Source organism: Solanum stenotomum, chromosome 7 (assembly GCF_019186545.1).
Source record: "Solanum stenotomum isolate F172 chromosome 7, ASM1918654v1, whole genome shotgun sequence".
Lineage (NCBI taxonomy): Eukaryota > Viridiplantae > Streptophyta > Magnoliopsida > Solanales > Solanaceae > Solanum > Solanum stenotomum.
This window is the reverse complement of record NC_064288.1, coordinates 42111121-42119810: the sequence shown is the minus strand read 5'-3', so window position 1 is coordinate 42119810 and position 8690 is coordinate 42111121. Positions and strand designations below refer to the sequence as shown.

General features: G+C 41.4%; 1 pseudogene; it reads right to left on the bottom strand.

Moving 5' to 3' along the window:
• Positions 1-587: 587 nt before the first annotated feature.
• The window catches only part of LOC125869915 (fatty acyl-CoA reductase 2, chloroplastic-like), a 33036-nt pseudogene continuing 24933 nt past the window's right edge, over positions 588-8690 (bottom strand).

Sequence of the window (8690 nt, the reverse complement as noted above, 5' to 3'; positions counted from 1 at the left end):
GTGGTCCTCTAAATACAAACAATTGTCACATTATCAAATACAGAAGTTGAATTTGTTGCTGCTACATCTTGTGCTTGTCAAGCTATTTGGCTTAGGAGAAACCTTGAAGAGCTGCAGTACAAGACAAGAAGAGCCACTATAATATTTTACAACAACAATTCAGCCTTCAAGTTGTCAATGAATCCTGTGAACCATGGAAGAAGCAAACACATTGATGTGAAGTAGTATTTCCTGTGAGATCTCAATAATGAAGGAACAATAGAGTTGCAATACTACCGAAGTGAAGATCAGTTGGCCAACATTTTTACCAAACCTCTCAGATTTCTCCCTTTTCAAAATCTGAGGAAGTAGAGTGGTATCGGCACTATGGAAGATTTCAAGAAGCTAAAGTTAAACTGAAGCTTACATGCTTTCAGTTTAAGGGAAGGTGTTAGAGAAATAGTATGTTACATAGAGTCCTATTCGCAAATATAGTCAAGTTATTTCAGCTTTGTCCTCGTCTTTAGGGAAGAAGTTTATCATGGCTTTACTTCCTATTTCTTAGGAGTTAGTGGTTCCAGTTTTTAGCTTCAAACATTATGTATTTGTCATATAAAATCTGCAATTGCAGAGCACTAAAAAATTCAGCAAAGTAGTCCCTTTCTTCTCAATGTTTCGACTCGTTTTCTCTATTTTTTGTTTACTGTCTGTTTCATTATCTTGCTTTTGTTTACACTTTGAATGCTCAACTTCTTTCAAATCTTGTACTTCATCATGTTGTTTGAGCAATTTCTTCAAAATATAATTTGAAAAGTCTAACATATTGTCAAAATATTTCATCTTCTCAACCTTCACCTCATCTTCTTTTGAGTTAACAAAAGGAGAAGAATTGAAAAATTCATAGCAATAGTCAAAAATTTGTGACTGTAACACCCCGACTTTTAAAAACGTTTAAACTACCTCGTATCTTCGTGGAAAGACAAGGAGGGTGAGTAATAAATTAAAAATGATGTGTTATGTGATATTTTAAGTGTTCAAGTGTGGTATCTCAAGTTTGAAGTTAGGTAAGTGACAAAATAAAAGATGGCAAAAGTTACCGTAAATTCCTTTTTAAAGATTTGTTTGAAATTTGAGTCAAATGTCTCGGATGTTTTCTCCCAATCTATTAAGAGTTACGGTCCCGCGAGCTATGAAATCGAAGGTCTACGAGTTTAGTTTCCAACGCATCAAACCGTTCATTCATAGGACTTCAGAATAGAGAGATATTCGCATTTTCGTGGGACTACGCAAGCAGGCACGTGAGGTGGGGCCCTGAGTCGGTGGAATGTCACATATATCTTCTCCTTCGACCTTTTTCACCATTTTTAAGCTAAAAATCAGAGAAATTAGAGAAACCCATTTCTAGGATCAAGTGAAATATAGATTTCCTCGATTTAAGTCCTTGACGAAAGTTGTTCTATGTGTTGGCCTCATCATTGTGGTATAATTTGTTTTATGGATTGCGTAGCATATCACATTTTAGTGTTGGGCCAATAAGGATTTGGATATATTTGAAGGTTTTGAAGCGTATTACGACCTTAAGATCGAGGTAAGACCCTTCTTTCATCGACTCTAGCTTTTATAAGCAGCAAATAGCAATTTGCGACGGAAATACATATATTTTATCGTATTGTCATGGTATCTTTTATTTTTGTGTGTTGATTATGGTCCTACCTTGTTGTAGTATCGAGAGAGTATTGAGTAAAACACATTAGGCCACGTGAATTTAGCGAAAAAGGTATGTAAGGCTATTCCGTACTTACGACATGTTTCCTTAAAGCTTAGAAGCAATGTGTTTGGGTTGTTATCCTTGATATACTTGTAGCCGTAATTATTGATTGTTGGCTGCTCGAGTTGATATAATCCTCCCTTGTCGGGATTCTTAATCAGTTAGTAGCGTCCCTATGTTGGACACGACTTAGAGGCTATTTGTATAGGTTGCTTATAACTAGATTGCTCGCTTTTAGTGGTTGGATTGTTATTATTGTCGTTGGGACTATTGTGGTTAGCTGCAGAAATGTGATCTATGCCTAGAAGGGCTATATTCTACCTACAGGGCTATATGGATTCCTAACAGAGCTATGAGTTGCCTACAGGGCTATATTGACGCCTAAGAAGGCTATGTGCTTCCTACAAGGTCATGTTGTTGCCTAAGAGGGCTATGAGTTGTCTATAAGCTATGTTGATGTCTAAGAGAGATATGTGCTACCTACAAGGCTATATTAATGCCTAAGAGGGCTATGTGACTACCTACGGAGCTAGGGGACTACTGATAGGGCTATATAGGCTGATTGGCACCTTCCGGGCTTATGGGGGCCTGAGTAAGTGGTCTTGTGTGCTGTTTGTACCTGCCGAGCTTATGGGGGCTTGGTTAGGTTGTTGTTTTATTATTTTTAATAAGTTTAGATTTAGGAGCAGATCACTACACTTATCTTAGCCTTGATTTATTTATTGGATTATTCTAGTATATCAGGATACCTCATCAAAGTCTATTGCCTTTCATACTCTGTACATTATTTTGTAGTGACGCCCCATAGCCTTGGGGGAGCTGCATTCATGCATGCCAGTCCTGACAGACGACTGAGTAGACCTCCTCAGCAGTAGGATTGACTTTTATCTGGTTGGCTAGCCCCTTTCCTCCGGAGCTGCCAGAGTTGGGAGGTTTGTTACCTTTTGTTGTATATATCTTTATGGGTAGGCTGGGGCCATGTCCCACCGATCTTTATTACTCTTAGAGGCTTGCACACTAGTGTGTGGGGTTTATAGCTATGTTATGGCCATGCTGGCCTATGTTGTTGGTTTGCGGAAGCTTGTGAGTTGTTTAATGTATTGTATTGATATATACCTGCTTTTAGTTTTGGTATAGATATCATGGTGGCCTCGACGGACCAATCAGGACTTCTGTGCTAGTTGACTATTTATTTATATGATCTCCTGGGAGTAGCTGTTTCTTTTATAGATTAGTTTACAGGGGCCTTGCCAGTCGATGGCTTAGTTTTAAGCCGAGATATACTTGTTTGATTTCTTGACTGCGTGTGGCTGCCATGCGCTAGTAGCAAATGGTTCAGCAGGGTCGGCTCGGGCCTGAATTTTGGCATTATAAGCTAGTTGCGCCCCTCGAGTTGGGGCGTGGCAAAAGTTGGTATCAGAGCAATGTCATATCCTAGGGAGTCTGCAAGCCATGTCTAGTAGAGTCTTGTTTATAAATGTGTTGTGCACCACATTCGATAAGCAAGAAGCTGTCGGACATGTTAGAATGACTATCCTTCTTTTGCTCACCTCGTGTTATAGAGCGGTGTCTTAAGGGTTGAGGTTTCTGGTTTATAATTGATACTTGTATGTAGATATAGAAGACTGACACTAGACAGACCACAACTAGCTAGGGGCTAGATACAACTGCAAGCGAGGGTACCGACAAAGTACCACAGGTGGAGGTGGCCCATTGTGAGACTCGGGGGGAGATATCTTCTCAGCCCCCTATAGCTTCTCCACAGCTTCAAGAGCCTCCGAGGGCTACAGGACTTTCGGCTCCACCAGCAGTCCACCTCTAGTTCCTCCTATTCTATCTGATCAAGATTTCAAGAGTGCAGTATATATGTTAGCATAGTTAGTAGCTGCACAGTGCCAACCAGTTGCGCTAGATATTGTGGGACCTTCTGAAGGGCCCGAAAGTTCGAGAGTTCGTGAATTTCTTGCCTTGAATCCTCCACAGTTTACAGGGACAGATCGCAGAGAAGACCCTCAGCACTTTGTTGATCAGCTTCATAGGATCTTCAGAGTCATGCATGCCTCAGCGACTGAGTCAGTTGAGTTAGTAGTATTTCAATTGCGTGATGTTGCAGTATTGTGGTATGAAAGTTGGGAGAGATCTAGGGGAGAAGATACATATCTACCCACTTGGGATAGCTTTACAGAAACTTTCATAGATCACTATTTGCCTCGAGAGATTAGGGTTGGCCGGGTGGACAAATTTTTTAACCTCCGACAAGGTGGCATGAGTGTCCAAGAGTACGGGCTGAGATTTGATTCATTGGCTAGATATGCACCAGCATTTGTTGATACGATGCATGACAGGGTGGTACGTAGATTTGTGGGAGGGCTTAACTCAGACTATATCGAGGCTTGTTCTACCGCTGCGCTAAATGATAATATGGATATCTTGTGGATTCAGGCCTTCGCACAGGGCATAGAGGATCACCGACATCTACTATATACGAGTGAGAGGGTCGAGAGAGAAAGACAAAAGAGGGCTAGGCTCGCTAGTTTGCATGGAGATTTTCAGGGTGGTCCTAGACCCTGATATTTTATTAGGCCACCTAGACCTCCACCACAGCAGTTCCAGGGTAGTAGATTTGATCATCAGGAACAGTCAGGCTCAGGTGAGGGTTCACGAGCATTAGGCTTGCAGCAGCAGAGGGGTTCAGGCAAGGCTAGGACATCCCTGCCGCATTGCATTACTTGCAGTAGGATGCATTTCGGGAGGTGCAAACAAGGTTCTACAAATTATTATTCTTGTGGACAGGAGGTGCATGGGTAGAGAAACTGCCCTACCATAGGTCAGGGTGGTACAGGTCAGTTGACCAGGTCAGCAGTAGGTTCCTCCTCATCATCACAGTCTACAGGGCATGGACCTTATACTTCAGCACGTAGGGGTAGAGGTGGAGGCAGAGAGGGAGCATCTAGTTCTAGTAGTGGACAGAACCGTACATATTCATTAACTGGCCGATAAGACTCATAGTCATCACCAGATGTTGTGATAGGTACATTGATTGTTTCCTCCCATTGTGTTTATGCTTTGATAGATCCTGGATCTACTTTGCCTTATGTTACTCCATTTATTGCGGGGAGGTTATGTATAGTAGCAGAGTCATTAGATCGACCCTTTATTGTATCTACACAAGTTGGTGAGTCTACTATTGCCAAGAGAGTCTATCAAGGTTGCACGGTAGAAATTATCGACCATCAGACCTCTGTAGACCTGGTAGAATTAGAGATGGTTGATTTTGACGTCATTATGGGTATGGACTAGTTAGCATCTTGTTATGCTAATGTTGAGTGCCGGACAATGATTGTTAGATTCCACTTTCCAGGAGAGGCAATTCGGGAATGGAAAAGCGATACAGCAACGCCGAAAGGTAGGTTTATTTCCTATCTTAAGGCAAGGAGGATGATTACCAAGGGTTGTATTTATCATCTTGTTCACGTTCATGATATAGATGCAGAACCACCGACTCTTCAGTCTATTCCGGTAGTTAATGAGTTTCTAGATGTATTTCCAAACGAACTCTCTGGTATCCCTCTAGAACGGGATATTGATTTTACTATCGATATGCTACCAAGTACACAACCCATATCTATCCCTCCTTATAGAATGGCTCCTGCTGAGCTAAAGGAGTTAAAGGATCAGCTGAAAGACTTGCTGGATAAAGGCTTTATTAGGCCTAGTGCTTCACCATGGGGTGCACCAGTGTTGTACGTAAGGAAGAAAGATGGCTCACTAAGAATGTGTATCGATTAGCGACAACTGAATAAGGCAACTATAAAGAATAAGTATCCCCTTCCGAGGATAGATGACTTGTTTGATCAGTTACAAGGTGCTAAGTGTTTCTCAAAGATTGATTTAAGATCAGGGTACCACCAGATACGAGTTCGGGAGAAAGACGTTCCAAAGACAGCTTTTAGAACTAGATATGGACACTTTGAGTTCTGGGTAATGTCTTTTGGATTAACTAATGCCCCAGCAGTGTTCATGGACCTGATGAATAGTATATTCATGTCGTATCTAGACTTGTTTGTGATTGTATTTATTGATGATATTTTGGTGTATTCACGTTCAAAAGATGAGCAAGCAAATCATCTGCGAGTAGTACTTCAGGTTCTTTGAGACCGAGAACTTTATGCAATGTTTTCTAAGTGTGAGTTCTGGTTAGACTCTGTAGCTTTCTTAGGCCATATTGTATCATATGCAGGCATTGCGGTTGATACACAAAAGATTGAGGCCGTAAAGACTTGGCCCAGACCCATGACTCCGATTGAGGTTCGTAGTTTCTTAGGGTTAGTTGGGTACTACATAAGGTTTGTAGAGGGATTTTCTTCAATTTTAGGCCCATTAACGAAGCTGACTCAAAAAGCAGCTAAGTTCCATTGGACTGAGACTTGCGAGCATAGTTTCCAGGAGCTGAAGGACAGGTTGACATCAGCACCAGTTCTTGCATTATCAGACGGTTCAGAAGGCTATGTGGTGTATTATGATGCTTTTGGTGTTAGGTTGGGATGTGTTCTAATGCAACATGGTAAGGTTAACGCATATGCTTCAAGGCAGTTGAGAAAGCATGAGAAGAACTATCCGACCCATGATTTAGAGTTGGCTGCAGTTGTGCATGCGTTAAAGATCTGGAGACACTATTTGTATGCCGTTCATGTTGACATCTTCACATATCATAAGAGCCTTTAATATATATTTAGACAGAAGGAGTTAAATTTGCGACAACATCGATGGATTGAGTTACTGAAAGACTATGATGTGGATATTTTATATCATCCAGGAAAGGCTAATGTTGTAGCCGATGCCCTCAGTCGAAAATCTATGGGTAATTTATCCCACTTAGGTGTTGAGAAGCGGGAGCTAGCGCGAGAGCTTCATCAGTTAGCTAGCTTAGGAGTCAGATTGTTAGAGGCAGACGATAGTGGGGTCACAATTTAGGATAGAGTGGTTGATTGTGTGTTCCAAATGTTGCAGGGCTTCGACATCGAATTATGGAAGAGGCACATCATTCCCGTTATTCTATTCACCCTGGTTCGACGAAGATGTACCATTATATTAAGGAGATCTATTAGTGTCACGGGATGAAGAAGGACGTTGCGGAATTTGTGAACTGCCAACAGGTGAAGGTTGAGCACCAAAAGCCCGCTGGGCTAGTTTAGGAGATAGCCATTCATTTGTGGAAGTGGGAAGCAATTCATATGGATTTTATTATAGGGTTACCTTAATCGCGTTGCAAGTTTGACTCTATTTGGGTAATTGTTGATAGACTAACAAAATCAGCCCACTTTTTACCAGTCAGGGCTACTTTTTCGGCCGAAGACTATGCAGGGCTCTATATTAGAGAGATTGTTAGGATACACGGTGTCCCAGTATCTATTATCTCTGATAGAGGCGCACAATTTACCGCCAACTTCTGGAAGTCCTTCCAGAAAGGACTGGGGATACAGGTTAATCTTAGTATTGCCTTTCACCCTCAGACAGATGGCTAGGCTAAGCGCACAATTTTGACACTCGAAGATATGTTACGGTCGTACGCGCTAGACTTCAAGGGGAGTTGGGATGACCACTTATCTCTTATAGAGTTCGCATACAATAATAGTTATCATTCCAGCATCGGGATGGCACCTTATGAGGCTTTGTATAGGAGAAAATGTTGATCCCCCATTGGATGGTTCGAGGTAGGTGAGTCAGGGTTGATTGGATCCGACTTAGTCCAGCAGACAGTGGATAAAGTTAAGCTCATTCGGGAGAGGCTGCTAACAGCTCAAAGCCGACAGAAGTCATACTCAGATGTGCGACGAAGGGACTTAGCGTTTAGCGTCAATGACTGGGTATTCTTATAAGTCTCTCTTATGAAAGGTGTTATGCGATTTGGCAAAAAGGGAAAGCTTAGTCCAAGATTCATTGGGCTATATTGGATCCTTCGAAGGGTAGGACGACTGGCTTATGAGTTAGAATTGCCTTCGGAGCTAAAATCTGTTCATCCAATTTTCCATGTATCGATGCTACGGAAGTGTGTAGGAGACCCTTCTCGAGTTGTCCCAGTTGAGGATGTTCAAATCACAGAGGAGTTGTCCTACGAGGAAACTCCAGTTGCTATATTAGATCGACAGGTCCGTAAATTGAGGACCAAAGAGGTGGCTTCAGTTAAAGTATTGTGGAGGAACAAAAATAGAGAAGAGGTGACCTGGGAAACTGATGATGGCATGACACTACAAGAAAAACACTCTACAACGAAGGGAAAACTGGTCCCTAAAAGTGATATTTTGGTCCCTAAAGGTCAATAGCGACTAGCAAAATTGGTCACCAGCCCGTCCTTATTGCCTTCGTCGCTAAAGGTCAATAAGGACGGGGTGGACTAGCTGGTCTTTAAAATGTATTTGCGACTAGTATAAAACTGTTCCTTATAATAACTTTAGGGATGGTAGTTCTGGTCCTAGAAATACTTATGGGGACTGTATTTACTGGTCCTTACTTGTAAAACCAACTGGTGCCTAAAGATTTTCAACCGCTAGTTTGCTGGTCCTAAAATGCCAATTTGGACCAAGTGTGGTCCATATCTATACACATGATCTTTAATTTTATATTCTTGGAATTATAATACAATTATTAATGGCAATAATCAAATTGCATATATACAGAACTACCACAACCTGCTTTATATATATATAAACACCATAATACATATGTCCTGTCATTGTTTACGCAAATACTTCACAGAAAAAGAAATCTAACATTCTCTATAAAATAATATTAATGTAGATCTCTTGTTGGCTTATTCAGATGCCTAGGCCCTTTGAGTTTCAGCACCAACAATTCCCATGTTTGTAAAGTGTTAGGTCCAACAGCTAATTAGAACACTCCCAGATCCAACAGTTATTTCGAACACTCCCAGGTCTAGTTTGTG